Below are 16,695 nucleotides of genomic sequence, written 5' to 3' on the forward strand. Positions count from 1 at the left end.
TGAAGAAAAAGCTAACTACGGCACCTATATTGTCATTGCCTGAAGGGAATGATGATTTTGTGATTTATTGTGACGCATCAAAGCAAGGTCTCGGTTGTGTATTAATGCAACGAACGAAGGTGATTGCTTATGCGTCTAGACAATTGAAGATTCACGAACAAAATTATATGACGCATGATTTGGAATTAGGCGCGGTTGTTTTTGCATTAAAGACTTGGAGGCACTACTTATATGGGGTCAAAAGTATTATATATACCGACCACAAAAGTCTTCAACACATATTTAATCAGAAACAACTGAATATGAGGCAGCGTAGGTGGATTGAATTATTGAATGATTACGACTTTGAGATTCGTTACCACCCGGGGAAGGCAAATGTGGTAGCCGATGCCTTGAGCAGGAAGGACAGAGAACCCATTCGAGTAAAATCTATGAATATAATGATTCATAATAACCTTACTACTCAAATAAAGGAGGCGCAACAAGGAGTTTTAAAAGAGGGAAATTTAAAGGATGAAATACCCAAAGGATCGGAGAAGCATCTTAATATTCGGGAAGACGGAACCCGGTATAGGGCTGAAAGGATTTGGGTACCAAAATTTGGAGATATGAGAGAAATGGTACTTAGAGAAGCTCATAAAACCAGATACTCAATACATCCTGGAACGGGGAAGATGTACAAGGATCTCAAGAAACATTTTTGGTGGCCGGGTATGAAAGCCGATGTTGCTAAATACGTAGGAGAATGTTTGACGTGTTCTAAGGTCAAAGATGAGCATCAGAAACCATCAGGTCTACTTCAACAACCCGAAATCCCAGAATGGAAATGGGAAAACATTACCATGGATTTCATCACTAAATTGCCAAGGACTGCAAGTGGTTTTGATACTATTTGGGTAATAGTTGATCGTCTCACCAAATCAGCACACTTCCTGCCAATAAGAGAAGATGACAAGATGGAGAAGTTAGCACGACTGTATTTGAAGGAAGTCATCTCCAGACATGGAATACCAATCTCTATTATCTCTGATAGGGATGGCAGATTTATTTCAAGATTCTGGCAGACATTACAGCAAGCATTAGGAACTCGTCTAGACATGAGTACTGCCTATCATCCACAAACTGATGGGCAGAGCGAAAGGACGATACAAACGCTTGAAGACATGCTACGAGCATGTGTTATTGATTTTGGAAACAGTTGGGATCGACATCTACCGTTAGCAGAATTTTCCTACAACAACAGCTACCATTCAAGCATTGAGATGGCGCCGTTTGAAGCACTTTATGGTAGAAAGTGCAGGTCTCCAATTTGTTGGAGTGAAGTGGGGGATAGACAGATTACGGGTCCGGAGATTATACAAGAAACTACCGAGAAGATCATCCAAATTCAACAACGGTTGAAAACCGCCCAAAGTCGACAAAAGAGCTACGCTGACATTAAAAGAAAAGATATAGAATTTGAAATTGGAGAGATGGTCATGCTTAAAGTTGCACCTAGGAAAGGCGTTGTTCGATTTGGTAAACGAGGGAAATTAAATCCAAGGTATATTGGACCATTTAAGATTATTGATCGTGTCGGACCAGTAGCTTACCGACTTGAGTTACCTCAACAACTCGCGGCTGTACATAACACTTTCCACGTCTCGAATTTGAAGAAATGTTTTGCTAAAGAAGATCTCACTATTCCGTTAGATGAAATCCAAATCAACGAAAAACTTCAATTCATCGAAGAACCCGTCGAAATAATGGATCGTGAGGTTAAAAGAGTTAAGCAAAACAAGATACCAATTGTTAAGGTTCGATGGAATGCTCGTAGAGGACCCGAGTTCACCTGGGAGCGTGAAGATCAGATGAAGAAGAAATACCCGCATCTCTTTCCAGAAGATTCGTCAACACCTTCAACAGCTTAAAATTTCGGGACGAAATTTATTTAACGGGTAGGTACTGTAGTGACCCGAACTTTTCCATGTTTATATATATTAATTGAGATTGATATTTACATGATTAAATGTTTCCAACATATTAAGCAATCAAACTTATTAAGACTTGATTAATTGAAATAGGTTTCATATAGACAATTGACTACCCAAGTTGACCGGTGATTCACGAACGTTAAAACTTGTAAAAACTATATGATGACATATATATGGTTATATATATAGTTAACATGATATTATGATAAGTAAACATATCATTAAGTGTATTAACAATGAACTACATATGTAAAAACAAGACTACTAACTTAATGATTTTGAAACGAGACATATATGTAACGATTATCGTTGTAACGACATTTAATGTATATATATCATATTAAGAGATATTCGTACATCATAATATCATGATAATATAATAATTTAAAATCTCTTTTGATATTATAAACATTGGGTTAACAACATGTAACAAGATCGTTAACCTAAAGGTTTCAAAACAACATTTACATGTAACGACTAACGATGACTTAACGACTCAGTTAAAATGTATATACATGTAGTGTTTTAATATGTATTCATACACTTTTGAAAGACTTCAAGACACTTATCAAAATACTTCTACTTAACAAAAATGCTTACAATTACATCCTCGTTCAGTTTCATCAACAATTCTACTCGTATGCACCCGTATTCGTACTCGTACAATACACAGCTTTTAGATGTATGTACTATTGGTATATACACTCCAATGATCATCTCTTAGCAGCCCATGTGAGTCACCTAACACATGTGGGAACCATCATTTGGCAACTAGCATGAAATATCTCATAAAATTACAAAAATATGAGTAATCATTCATGACTTATTTACATGAAAACAAAATTACATATCCTTTATATCTAATCCATACACCAACGACCAAAAACACCTACAAACACTTTCATTCTTCAATTTTCTTCATCTAATTGATCTCTCTCAAGTTCTATCTTCAAGTTCTAAGTGTTCTTCATAAATTCCAAAAGTTCTAGTTTCATAAAATCAAGAATACTTTCAAGTTTGCTAGCTCACTTCCAATCTTGTAAGGTGATCATCCAACCTCAAGAAATCTTTGTTTCTTACAGTAGGTTATCATTCTAATACAGGGTAATAATCATATTCAAACTTTGGTTCAATTTCTATAACTATAACAATCTTATTTCAAGTGATGATCTTACTTCAACTTGTTTTCGTGTCATGATTCTGCTTCAAGAACTTCAAGCCATCCAAGGATCCATTGAAGCTAGATCTATCTTTCTCTTTTCCAGTAGGTTTATCCAAGGAACTTAAGGTAGTAATAATGTTCATAACATCATTTGATTCATACATATAAAGCTATCTTATTCGAAGGTTTAAACTTGTAATCACTAGAACATAGTTTAGTTAATTCTAAACTTGTTTGCAAACAAAAGTTAATCCTTCTAACTTGACTTTTAAAATCAATTAAACACATGTTCTATATCTATATGATATGGTAACTTAATGATTTAAAACCTGGAAACACGAAAAACACCGTAAAACCGGATTTACGCCGTCGTAGTAACACCGCGGGCTGTTTTGGGTTAGTTAATTAAAAACTATGATAAACTTTGATTTAAAAGTTGTTATTCTGAGAAAATGATTTTTATTATGAACATGAAACTATATCCAAAAATTATGGTTAAACTCAAAGTGGAAGTATGTTTTCTAAAATGGTCATCTAGACGTCGTTCTTTCGAATGAAATGACTACCTTTACAAAAACAACTTGTAACTTATTTTTCCGACTATAAACCTATACTTTTCTGTTTAGATTCATAAAATATAGTTCAATATGAAACCATAGCAATTTTATTCACTCAAAACGGATTTAAAATGAAGAAGTTATGGGTAAAACAAGATTGGATAATTTTTCTCATTTTAGCTACGTGAAAATTGGTAACAAATCTATTCCAACCATAACTTAATCAACTTGTATTGTATATTATGTAATCTTGAGATACCATAGACATGTATACAATGTTTCGACCTATCATGTCGACACATCTATATATATTTCGGAACAACCATAGACACTCTATATGTGAATGTTGGAGTTAGCTATACAGGGTTGAGGTTGATTCCAAAATATATATAGTTTGAGTTGTGATCAATACTGAGATACGTATACACTGGGTCGTGGATTGATTCAAGATAATATTTATCGATTTATTTCTGTACATCTAACTGTGGACAACTAGTTGTAGGTTACTAACGAGGACAGCTGACTTAATAAACTTAAAACATCAAAATATATTAAAAGTGTTGTAAATATATTTTGAACATACTTTGATATATATATGTATATATTGTTATAGGTTCGTGAATCAACCAGTGGCCAAGTCTTACTTCCCGACGAAGTAAAAATCTGTGAAAGTGAGTTATAGTCCCACTTTTAAAATCTAATATTTTTGGGATGAGAATACATGCAGGTTTTATAAATGATTTACAAAATAGACACAAGTACGTGAAACTACATTCTATGGTTGAATTATCGAAATCGAATATGCCCCTTTTTATTAAGTCTGGTAATCTAAGAATTAGGGAACAGACACCCTAATTGACGCGAATCCTAAAGATAGATCTATCGGGCCTAACAAACCCCATCCAAAGTACCGGATGCTTTAGTACTTCGAAATTTATATCATATCCGAAGGGTGTCCCGGAATGATGGGGATATTCTTATATATGCATCTTGTTAATGTCGGTTACCAGGTGTTCACCATATGAATGATTTTTATCTCTATGTATGGGATGTGTATTGAAATATGAAATCTTGTGGTCTATTATTATGATTTGATATATATAGGTTAAACCTATAACTCACCAACATTTTTGTTGACGTTTTAAGCATGTTTATTCTCAGGTGATTATTAAGAGCTTCCGCTATCGCATACTTAAATAAGGACGAGATTTGGAGTCCATGTTTGTATGATATTGTGTAAAAACTGCATTCAAGAAACTTATTTTGTTGTAACATATTTGTATTGTAAACCATTATGTAATAGTCGTGTGTAAACAGGATATTTTAGATTATCATTATTTGATAATCTACGTAAAGCTTTTTAAACCTTTATTGATGAAATAAAGGATATGGTTTGTTTTAAAATGAATGCAGTCTTTGAAAAACGTCTCATATAGAGGTCAAAACCTCGCAACGAAATCAATTAATATGGAACGTTTTTAATCAATAAGAACGGGACATTTCAATATGGTTGAATGGTTCGAAGCCGAATATGCCCCTTTTAAACTTGGTAGCCTAAGAATTAGGGAACAGACACCCTAATTGACGCGAATCCTAAAGATAGATCTATTGGGCCTGACAAACCCCATCCGAGTTACGGATGCTTTAGTACTTCGATTTAAATGGTGGTTGCGATTGCCAGTATATAACATACTTGCGAGTATGCAGGGGATATTCTATATGCATTAAAGTTAATGTCGGTTACCAGGTGTTCATCATATGAATGATTTTTAAACACTTGCGAGTGTATGCATATTAATGAAATCTTGTGGTCTATTATTATTATTATTATTATTATTATTATTATTATTATTATTATTATTATTATTATTATTATTATTATTATTATTATTATTATTATTATTATTATTATTATTATTATTATTATTATTATTATTATTATTATTATTACAATTTGATAAATATATAAATTAAACCTACAACTCACCAACATTTTTGTTGACGTTTAAAGCATGTTTATTCTCAGGTAATTATTAAGAGCTTCCGCTGTTGCATACTAAGGACAAGATGTGGAGTCCATGCTTGTATGATATTGTGTAAAAACTGCATTCAAGAAACTTATTTTGATGTAACATATTTTTATTGTAAACCATTATGTAATGGTCGTGTGTAAACGAAATATTTTAGATTATCATTATTTGATAATCTACGTAATGCTTTTAAACCTTTATTGATGAAATAAAGGTTACGATTGTTTTTAAAAAAATGAATACAGTCTTTGAAAAACGTCTCATATAGAGGTCAAAACCTCGCGACCAAATCAATTAATATGGAATGTTTATAATCAATATGAACGGGATATTTCAGTTGGTATCCGAGCGTTGTTCTTAGAGAACCAAAATTTTGCATTAGTGTGTCTTATCGAGTTTGTTAGGATGCATTAGTGAGTCTGGACTTCGACCGTGCCTTTCGTTAAAAATGATTGCTTAACAAATTTTGTTGGAAACTATATATTTTTAACATGTAAATATTATGTAATATATTAATCTCTTAACGTGTTTGATATTGTGTAATAGATGTCTACCTCTAGTACAAATCCCATCGACTCACCTAATAATAATGAAGAGTCAAATGTAATTTGGGATGATTCACAAATTCTGGAAGAAGAAGAGGAACCGGAAGAAGAGGAACCGGAGGAAGAGGAACCAGAAGAAGAAGAGGTTCTGGTGGAAGAAATAATAAAACGGTTAAATAAAAGAAAATTCTCAACCAACGGACCAAGGTTAATAATGGTCAATGGTGTTTCCGCCAAGGAAGCAAAATATTGGGAAGATTACCAATTTTCTGATGAATCGGATCCTGATGATGTTATAGAAATTACCCCAACCCAGTTTAATAAGGCAAAAGAGAATAATATGGGAAAGGGCATCAAAATAGAGAAATCTGATTCCAACCCTGATGAACTTTATATGTATCGTCAACACCCGTATTTCTTAAGTTGTAATAATAACCCGGAAACCTCTAAACCACCAGGTTTTTCTAAACCATTGTGGAAAACAACGGCTCATATTAGAAGATCACAATATATGTAGTGACCCGAACTTTTCCATGTTTATATATATTAATTGAGATTGATATTTACATGATTAAATGTTTCCAACATGTTAAGCAATCAAACTTGTTAAGACTTGATTAATTGAAACAGGTTTCATATAGACAATTGACCACCCAAGTTGACCGGTGATTCACGAACGTTAAAACTTGTAAAAAACTATATGATGACATATATATGGTTATATGTATAGTTAACATGATATTATGATAAGTAAACATATCATTAATTATATTAACAATGAACTACATATGTAAAAACAAGACTACTAACTTAATGATTTTGAAACGAGACATATATGTAACGTTTATCGTTGTAACGACATTTAATGTATATATATCATATTAAGAGATATTCGTACATCATAATATCATGATAATATAATAATTTAAAATCTCTTTTGATATTATAAACATTGGGTTAACAACATTTAACAAGATCGTTAACCTAAAGGTTTCAAAACAACACTTACATGTAACGACTAACGATGACTTAACGACTCAGTTAAAATGTATATACATGTAGTGTTTTAATATGTATTTATACACTTTTGAAAGACTTCAATACACTTATCAAAATACTTCTACTTAACAAAAATGCTTACAATTACATTCTCGTTCAGTTTCATCAACAATTCTACTCGTATGCACCCGTATTCGTACTCGTACAATACACAGCTTTTAGATGTATGTACTATTGGTATATACACTCCAATGATCAGCTCTTAGCAGCCCATGTGAGTCACCTAACACATGTGGGAACCATCATTTGGCAACTAGCATGAAATATCTCATAAGATTACAAAAATATGAGTAATCATTCATGACTTATTTACATGAAAACAAAATTACATATCCTTTATATCTAATCCATACACCAACGACCAAAAACACCTAAAAACACTTTCATTCTTCAATTTTCTTCATCTAATTGAACTCTCTCAAGTTCTATCTTCAAGTTCTAAGTGTTCTTCATAAATTCCAAAAGTTCTAGTTTCATAAAATCAAGAATACTTTCAAGTTTGCTAGCTCACTTCCAATCTTGTAAGGTGATCATCCAACCTCAAGAAATCTTTGTTTCTTACAGTAGGTTATCATTCTAATACAAGGTAATAATCATATTCAAACTTTGGTTCAATTTCTATAACTATAACAATCTTATTTCAAGTGATGATCTTACTTGAACTTGTTTTCGTGTCATGATTTTGCTTCAAGAACTTTGAGCCATCCAAGGATCCATTGAAGCTAGATCCATTTTTCTCTTTTCCAGTAGGTTCATCCAAGGAACTTAAGGTAGTAATGATGTTCATAACATCATTCGATTCATACATATAAAGCTATCTTATTCGAAGGTTTAAACTTGTAATCACTAGAACATAGTTTAGTTAATTCTAAACTTGTTCGCAAACAAAAGTTAATCCTTCTAACTTGACTTTTAAAATCAACTAAACACATGTTCTATATCTATATGATATGCTAACTTAATGATTTAAAACCTGGAAACACGAAAAACACCGTAAAACCGGATTTACGCCGTCGTAGTAACACCGCGGGCTGTTTTGGGTTAGTTAATTAAAAACTATGATAAACTTTGATTTAAAAGTTGTTATTCTGAGAAAATGATTTTTATTATGAACATGAAACTATATCCAAAAATTATGGTTAAACTCAAAGTGGAAGTATGTTTTCTAAAATGGTCATCTAGACGTCGTTCTTTCGACTGAAATGACTACCTTTACAAAAACGACTTGTAACTTATTTTTCCGACTAGAAACCTATATTTTTTTTGTTTAGATTCATAAAATAGAGTTCAATATGAAACCATAGCAATTTGATTCACTCAAAACGGATTTAAAATGAAGAAGTTATGGGTAAAACAAGATTGGATAATTTTTCTCATTTTAGCTACGTGAAAATTGGTAACAAATCTATTCCAACCATAACTTAATCAACTTGTATTATATATTATGTAATCTTGAGATACCATAGACACGTATACAATGTTTCGACCTATCATGTCGACACATCTATATATATTTCGGAACAACCATAGACACTCTATATGTAAATGTTGGAGTTAGCTATACAGGGTTGAGGTTGATTCCAAAATATATATAGTTTGAGTTGTGATCAATACTGAGATACGTATACACTGGGTCGTGGATTGATTCAAGATAATATTTATCGATTTATTTCTGTACATCTAACTGTGGACAACTAGTTGTAGGTTACTAACGAGGACAGCTGACTTAATAAACTTAAAACATCAAAATATATTAAAAGTGTTGTAAATATATTTTGAACATACTTTGATATATATGTATATATTGTTATAGGTTCGTGAATCAACCAGTGGCCAAGTCTTACTTCCCGACGAAGTAAAAATCTGTGAAAGTGAGTTATAGTCCCACTTTTAAAATCTAATATTTTTGGGATGAGAATACATGCAGGTTTTATAAATGATTTACAAAATAGACACAAGTACGTGAAACTACATTCTATGGTTGAATTATCGAAATCGAATATGCCCCTTTTTATTAAGTCTGGTAATCTAAGAATTAGGGAACAGACACCCTAATTGACGCGAATCCTAAAGATAGATCTATTGGGCCTAACAAACCCCATCCAAAGTACCGGATGCTTTAGTACTTCGAAATTTATATCATATCCGAAGGGTGTCCCGGAATGATGGGGATATTCTTATATATATGCATCTTGTTAATGTCGGTTACCAGGTGTTCACCATATGAATGATTTTTATCTCTATGTATGGGATGTGTATTGAAATATGAAATCTTGTGGTCTATTGTTACGATTTGATATATATAGGTTAAACCTATAACTCACCAACATTTTTGTTGACGTTTTAAGCATGTTTATTCTCAGGTGATTATTAAGAGCTTCCGCTGTCGCATACTTAAATAAGGACGAGATTTGGAGTCCATGCTTGTATGATATTCTGTAAAAACTGCATTCAAGAAACTTATTTTGTTGTAACATATTTGTATTGTAAACCATTATGTAATGGTCGTGTGTAAACAGGATATTTTAGATTATCATTATTTGATAATCTACGTAAAGCTTTTTAAACCTTTATTGATGAAATAAAGGTTAGGGTTTGTTTTAAAATGAATGCAGTCTTTGAAAAACGTCTCATATAGAGGTCAAAACCTCGCAACGAAATCAATTAATATGGAACGTTTTTAATCAATAAGAACGGGACATTTCAGTTGGTATCAGAGCGTTGGTCTTAGAGAACCAGAATTTTTCATTAGTGTGTCTTATCGAGTTTGTTAGGATGCATTAGTGAGTCTGGACTTCGACCGTGTTTACTTGAAAAATGATTGCTTAACAAATTTTGTTGGAAACTATATATTTTTAACTTGTGAATATTATGTGATATATTAATCTCTTAACGCGTTTGATATTATGTGATAGATGTCTACCTCTAGAACAAGTCCCATTGACTCACCTAATAATAATGAAGAGTCAAATGTAAATTGGAATGATTCGTGGACTGATTCACAAGTTCCCGAAGAGGAACCGGAAGAAGAGTCGGAACCGGAAGAAGAATCGGAACCGGAAGAAGAATCGGAACCGGATGAAGAAATAGAACCGGAGGGGGAAATAATAAAACGGTTAAGTAAAAGAAAATCCTCAACCAACCGACCAAGGTTAATTATGGTCAATGGTGTTTCCGCCAAGGAAGCAAAATATTGGGAGGATTACCAATTCTCCGATGAATCGGATTCCGACGAGAATTCTGATGATGTTATAGAAATTACCCCAACTGAATTTAAAAAGGCAAAAGAAAATAATAAGGGAAAGGGCATAAAAATAGAGAAATCTAATTCCAACCCCGATGAACTTTATATGTATCGTCAACGCTCGAAGTCCTTAAGTTGTAACAATGACCCGGGAACCTCTAAACCACCAGGTTTTTCTAAACCAATGTGGACAACGACGGCTCGTATTAGGGGAACATAATATATCCCTAGAAACTTGGCAAAACGAACCAAAACCGAAGAAGAAGAAACGAGCGAGTCGGAATAAGATAGTTGTATTCGTGTGGTGTAATATATGTAATATAGTGTTCGTATGCTTTATGATATATGTAAAAAAAAAATTGCTTGTATTAATAAGTATTTTTTTATGAATCTAACTCTTGTCTATTTTACAGTTTAAAAACACAAAATGGATAGACAACCCAATATTTTAAGAGACCTACCCGGAGACATGATTGATGAAATCTTGTCTAGAGTCGGCCAGAATTCCTCGGCACAACTATTTAAGGCGAGATCAGTTTGTAAGACATTCGAAGAACGTTCCAAGAATGTCTTGGTTTATAAGAGACTTTCGTTTGAAAGATGGGGGATATCACATTGGGAAACCCATAAGTTACGATGTGTTTACTTTGACGCATATATTGCGGGGAACCCAAATGCTATTTTACGCAACGGGTTAAGAAATTATTTTGACTCAATATATCCGAATATTGGACTTCGTGATTTAGAAAAAGCGGCTAACATGCAACATAAAGAAGCATGTTATGCTTACGGATTAGTAATGTTCGCTTCTCACCAAAGTGAGAACAAGAACATCGGGCTACAACTATTAAACAAAACGTTTCCACAAGTGACGGAGTCGGTAATTGGGGTAAGAAATGAGGTTTTTAGATTATTACGGGACTGTTGGACATTACTTAACCCTCGTCCCTTTGACGACGTTACAACACGCTGTCTTATCAATGGCCATAACGGTTATGTTGCACAAGACCAAGGATGGGAAGTAGTCCTAGTAAAACCAGAATGCATGACTTGTTTCTGGACGTATGAATTACGTGTCTTTATTGCCTTTGCTGAACGACTTGTGTACAACTAGAATTATCTTCACAACTATCTTGTATCAAAGTTATTGTGTGCTATATTTCATGCTTTATGTAAAATAAGCAGTATTGTAAGTTTGTAAAATATTGTATAAAAGTTTGAACGCGAAATATTATTATAATCAGTTTTTCATATAGAATTGTAGTAGTTGAATTGTATATTAGCTACTAAGTATGAACTTAACGGGTAGGTACTACCTGAATTTAAACTTATAAAACGCTAATATGAAGAAAAAGCTTTTATAAATGAGTTCATATTATGCTACGAAATACTATTAACTACTCTTAATATTCTGTATGATTAACTTGTTCCATTTAACTATTTTGAAGGAAATGGCACCGACTACTCGACACACCGTGAATATGAATGAAGAGGAATTCCGTACTTTTCTAGCTTCAAACATAGCCGCAGTACAGGCTGTGCTACATACCAACAATAACCTTGGATCTAGCAGTACAGGAAATCGTGTAGGATGCACCTACAAAGAATTCACTGCCTGCAAACCTTTGGAATTTGATGGAACCGAAGGACCGATCGGATTGAAACGGTGGACCGAGAAGGTTGAATCGGTGTTTGCCATAAGTAAGTGTACTGAAGAGGACAAAGTGAAGTACGCTACGCATACCTTCACAGGTTCTGCGTTAACATGGTGGAATACCTATCTAGAGCAAGTGGGACAAGATGATGCGTACGCACTACCGTGGTCAGCATTCAAGCACTTGATGAACGAGAAGTACCGTCCCAGAACCGAGGTCAATAAGCTCAAGACAGAACTTAGAGGGTTACGAACCCAAGGATTTGATATTACCACGTACGAAAGACGATTCACAGAATTGTGCCTATTGTGTCCGGGAGCATTCGAAGATGAGGAAGAGAAGATCGACGCATTTGTGAAAGGATTACCGGAAAGAATCCAAGAAGATATAAGTTCACACGAGCCCGCCTCCATACAACAGGCATGTAGAATGGCTCACAAACTAGTGAACCAGATTGAAGAAAGAATTAAAGAACAGACTGCTGAAGAGGCCAATGTGAAGCAAGTCAAAAGAAAGTGGGAGGAAAACGGTGATAAGAATCACCAATACAACAACAACAGCAATTACAACAATAATCGCAACAATTATCCCAACAATCGCAACATCAATCGCAACTACAACAAACGGCCCAACAACAACAGCAACTACAACAATCATCCCAACAACAATAATAACCGCAACAACAACAACAATCAGAAGCAACTATGCCAAAGGTGTGAAAAGAATCACTCGGGGTTCTGCACCAAATTTTGCAACAAGTGTAAAAGAAATGGTCATAGCGCGGCGAAGTGTGAGGTCTACGGACCAGGGGTTAATAGAACGAAAGGAACAAATGGTGTCGGAACGAGTAATGGCGGAGCAAGTAGTGTCGGAGCAAGTTATGCCAATGTAGTTTGTTATAAATGTGGAAAACCAGGCCACATTATTAGAAATTGCCCGAACCAGGAGAACACGAATGGACAAGGCCGTGGAAGAGTTTTCAATATTAATGCGGTAGAGGCACAGGAAGACCCGGAGCTTGTTACGGGTACGTTTCTTATTGACAATAAATCTGCTTACGTTTTATTTGATTCGGGTGCGGATAGAAGCTATATGAGTAGAGATTTTTGTGCTAAATTAAGTTGTCCATTGACGCCTTTGGATAGTAAATTTTTACTCGAATTAGCAAATGGTAAATTAATTTCAGCAGATAATATATGTCGGAATCGAGAAATTAAACTGGTTAGCGAAACATTTAAGATTGATTTGATACCAGTAGAGTTAGGGAGTTTTGATGTGATAATCGGTATGGACTGGTTGAAAGAAGTGAAAGCGGAGATCGTTTGTTACAAAAATGCAATTCGCATTATACGAGAAAAAGGAAAACCCTTAATGGTGTACGGAGAAAAGGGCAACACGAAGCTACATCTTATTAGTAATTTGAAGGCACAAAAACTAATAAGAAAAGGTTGCTATGCTGTTCTAGCACACGTCGAGAAAGTACAAACTGAAGAAAAGAGCATCAATGATGTTCCCATTGCAAAAGAATTTCCCGATGTATTTCCGAAAGAATTACCGGGATTACCCCCACATCGATCCGTTGAATTTCAAATAGATCTTGTACCAGGAGCTGCACCAATAGCTCGTGCTCCTTACAGACTCGCACCCAGCGAGATGAAAGAACTGCAAAGCCAATTACAAGAACTTTTAGAGCGTGGTTTCATTCGACCAAGCACATCACCGTGGGGAGCTCCTGTTTTGTTTGTCAAGAAGAAAGATGGTACATTCAGGTTGTGTATCGACTACCGAGAGTTGAACAAACTTACCATCAAGAACCGCTACCCACTACCGAGAATCGACGACTTATTTGATCAACTACAAGGCTCGTCTGTTTATTCAAAGATTGACTTACGTTCCGGGTATCATCAAATGCGGGTGAAAGAAGATGATATTCCAAAGACTGCTTTCAGAACACGTTACGGTCATTACGAGTTTATGGTCATGCCGTTTGGTTTAACTAATGCACCAGCTGTGTTCATGGACCTTATGAACCGAGTGTGTGGACCATACCTTGACAAGTTTGTCATTGTTTTCATTGATGACATACTTATTTACTCAAAGAATGACCAAGAACACGGTGAACATTTGAGAAAGGTATTAGAAGTATTGAGGAAGGAAGAATTGTACGCTAAGTTTTCAAAGTGTGCATTTTGGTTGGAAGAAGTTCAATTCCTCGGTCACATAGTGAACAAAGAAGGTATTAAGGTAGATCCGGCAAAGATAGAAACTGTTGAAAAGTGGGAAACCCCGAAAACTCCGAAACACATACGCCAGTTTTTAGGACTAGCTGGTTACTACAGAAGGTTCATCCAAGACTTTTCCAGAATAGCAAAACCCTTGACTGCATTAACGCATAAAGGGAAGAAATTTGAATGGAATGATGAACAAGAGAAAGCGTTTCAGTTATTGAAGAAAAAGCTAACTACGGCACCTATATTGTCATTTCCTGAAGGGAATGATGATTTTGTGATTTATTGTGACGCATCAAAGCAAGGTCTCGGTTGTGTATTAATGCAACGAACGAAGGTGATTGCTTATGCGTCTAGACAATTGAAGATTCACGAACAAAATTATACGACGCATGATTTGGAATTAGGCGCGGTTGTTTTTGCATTAAAGACTTGGAGGCACTACTTATATGGGGTCAAAAGTATTATATATACCGACCACAAAAGTCTTCAACACATATTTAATCAGAAACAACTGAATATGAGGCAGCGTAGGTGGATTTAATTATTGAATGATTACGATTTTGAGATTCGTTACCACCCGGGGAAGGCAAATGTGGTAGCCGATGCCTTGAGCAGGAAGGATAGAGAACCCATTCGAGTAAAATCTATGAATATAATGATTCATAATAACATTATTACTCAAATAAAGGAGGCGCAACAAGGAGTTTTAAAAGAGGGAAATTTAAAGGATGAAATACCCAAAGGATCGGAGAAGCATCTTAATATTCGGGAAGACGGAACCCGGTATAGGGCTGAAAGGATTTGGGTACCAAAATTTGGAGATATGAGAGAAATGGTACTTAGAGAAGCTCATAAAACCAGATACTCAATACATCCTGGAACGGGGAAGATGTACAAGGATCTCAAGAAACATTTTTGGTGGCCGGGTATGAAAGCCGATGTTTCTAAATACGTAGGAGAATGTTTGACGTGTTCTAAGGTCAAAGCTGAGCATCAGAAACCATCAGGTCTACTTCAACAACCCGAAATTCTGGAATGGAAATGGGAAAACATTACCATGGATTTCATCACTAAATTGCCAAGGACTGCAAGTGGTTTTGATACTATTTGGGTAATAGTTGATCGTCTCACCAAATCAGCACACTTCCTACCAATAAGAGAAGATGACAAGATGGAGAAGTTAGCACGACTGTATTTGAAGGAAGTCGTCTCCAGACATGGAATACCAATCTCTATTATCTCTGATAGGGATGGCAGATTTATTTCAAGATTCTGGCAGACATTACAGCAAGCATTAGGAACTCGTCTAGACATGAGTACTGCCTATCATCCACAAACTGATGGGCAGAGCGAAAGGACGATACAAACGCTTGAAGACATGCTACGAGCATGTGTTATTGATTTCGGAAACAGTTGGGATCGACATCTACCGTTAGCAGAATTTTCCTACAACAACAGCTACCATTCAAGCATTGAGATGGCGCCTTTTGAAGCACTTTATGGTAGAAAGTGCAGGTCTCCGATTTGTTGGAGTGAGGTGGGGGATAGACAGATTACGGGTCCGGAGATTATACAAGAAACTACCGAGAAGATCATCCAAATTCAACAACGGTTGAAAACCGCCCAAAGTCGACAAAAGAGCTACGCTGACATTAAAAGAAAAGATATAGAATTTGAAATTGGAGAGATGGTCATGCTCAAAGTTTCACCTTGGAAAGGCGTTGTTCGATTTGGTAAACGAGGGAAATTAAATCCAAGGTATATTGGACCATTCAAGATTATTGATCGTGTCGGACCAGTAGCTTACCGACTTGAGTTACCTCAACAACTCGCGGCTGTACATAACACTTTCCACGTCTCGAATTTGAAGAAATGTTTTGCTAAAGAAGATCTCACTATTCCGTTAGATGAAATCCAAATCAACGAAAAACTTCAATTCATCGAAGAACCCGTCGAAATAATGGATCGTGAGGTTAAAAGACTTAAGCAAAACAAGATACCAATTGTTAAGGTTCGATGGAATGCTCGTAGAGGACCCGAGTTCACCTGGGAGCGTGAAGATCAGATGAAGAAGAAATTCCCGCATCTATTTCCAGAAGATTCGTCAACACCTTCAACACCTTAAAATTTCGGGACGAAATTTATTTAACGGGTAGGTACTGTAGTGACCCGAACTTTTCCATGTTTATATATATTAATTGAGATTGATATTTACATGATTAAATGTTTCCAACATGTT

This window comes from Rutidosis leptorrhynchoides, chromosome 3 (genome assembly GCF_046630445.1).
Source record: "Rutidosis leptorrhynchoides isolate AG116_Rl617_1_P2 chromosome 3, CSIRO_AGI_Rlap_v1, whole genome shotgun sequence".
Taxonomy (NCBI): domain Eukaryota; kingdom Viridiplantae; phylum Streptophyta; class Magnoliopsida; order Asterales; family Asteraceae; genus Rutidosis; species Rutidosis leptorrhynchoides.